Here is a 1,672-nt window from a genome sequence, read left to right on the forward strand (position 1 = left end):
AACACCTCGACTAGAACTATGGGCCCACCTTAATTCTGGAGGGTGAAAAAAATTTCATGGGGTCTCACCTTGTGTGTGCGGCACCTACGTCTATGTAATTTCATGGAGTCATCAGGGCTGCTGGACTCTATAATTTAACAAAATCCCGATAGCTGGCAGCACTTCCTTATGTGTTTTTTTTAGCTGTTCCGTTATGCCTCATGGTGCCATTATGCCCCACCTTCCCCTAGTTATCATATTGTAAACATAAGGTATATAAAAGCTGGATGTGTCCGCCAGTATCCGTGTGGAAGCTCTGTGTTGTTCGCACGCAGCTTGGTCACCCACCGTTCATCGCTGTTGATCATGAGGTATCAAAGTCGGAGGTCAGCCTGTGTGAATATATGCATCGGTACAAACTTTTGCCCGCAACCGTTGTCTTTCGCATAATACTCACAACGATCACTCGCTGTCATATTCGTTTCTTTCACATATTAAGCCTAGCATATGCCGGGCGCGCGCTGCGAAAATTCCCCTGTTCCTGCGACTAAAACAGATTCTACTTTCTTACGACGGAGAGAAACTGGGTGTAGCTGATATCCGATCGTAGGTGTGAATTTATGACATGCGTGCCCCATGAAGCAAGTTGCATTTGTCGATAATCGAATTGCGTTGTTTCCTACGGTATGACGTAGTCACACCGTTTCGAGCAGTTGTCGTATTGTTATCAGGAGTGTCATATATATATATATATATAAATGTGTGTGTGTGTGTGTGTGTGTGTGTGTGTGTGTGTGTGTGTGTGTGTGTGTGTGTGTGTGTGTGTGTGTTATGACACTCCTGTTATTATTACATCAATGCAATACGAACTTTCCCGCGTTTCACGTTACTCGACGTGAAAATGCATTTAAACAAGTATCGTTAGACGGAGAGTTGTTTCGCGCGCGCTCATCCGATTGCTTTTCGGTTTAATTTCTCAAATTTTTGCGCCGCGTGCTAATGAACTCAAATTTATATACGAACCGGAAAAGATGCGGCAGCTGCATCGGACGCAGTTACATTGCTGACGGTTTCCGGAGCAACGGAAGCATCGCGGGCTGCAACCTCCACAGCAGCACGTGTGGGATCCGTCAGCGACAGGGATCATTGTCGCACCAATCGCAACGAGCAGCACCAACACCAGTATCAACTTCTGCATGGCTCTGGCTCTAGGCTTCGTCGAGTCGTGGGTTAACAGCTAAGAGGAGATAATACTGCAACTTAGATTCGATGTGCGAATTGTTCACGATCAATTCAGGCGTGGGTTTATATATTATGTTGATTGTTTAGTGGTGCGTGGCGGGGGAAATTACACTGCGGTCCCGACCAGGGTCTGCGTTTTAAACCGCCTCAGGGTGTTAGTCGCAAGCAAGAAGATATACGCTTGGGCTAGTATTAGAGGATATGTAATACCAGGGGTGATGAAATAATGAAAAAATTATTAGCCCCAGGTAATACTAATACGTAGTGCGACGTTGTAGGAACCAGTTGTGTCATCACTAGGTGCTTTAGCGTTATAATTCTATATTGAGAAGACTCGACCGCAAACGCTGCAACGATTACTATGACGACGATGACGGCAACGACGATGACAGCAACGACGATGACAGCAACGACGATGACAGCGACGACGATGACGGTGACGATGACAACG

The 1,672-nt window shown here is 46.1% G+C and overlaps 1 long non-coding RNA gene across 1 annotated transcript in view; it reads right to left on the bottom strand.

Moving 5' to 3' along the window:
- LOC106818499 overlaps positions 1-1,672 on the bottom strand; it is a 12,595-nt gene that overhangs the window by 1,184 nt on the left and 9,739 nt on the right. The window lies entirely within an intron of this gene.

This window comes from Priapulus caudatus, unplaced genomic scaffold (genome assembly GCF_000485595.1).
Source record: "Priapulus caudatus unplaced genomic scaffold, Priapulus_caudatus-5.0.1 Scaffold2284, whole genome shotgun sequence".
NCBI classification, from domain to species: domain Eukaryota; kingdom Metazoa; phylum Priapulida; class Priapulimorpha; order Priapulimorphida; family Priapulidae; genus Priapulus; species Priapulus caudatus.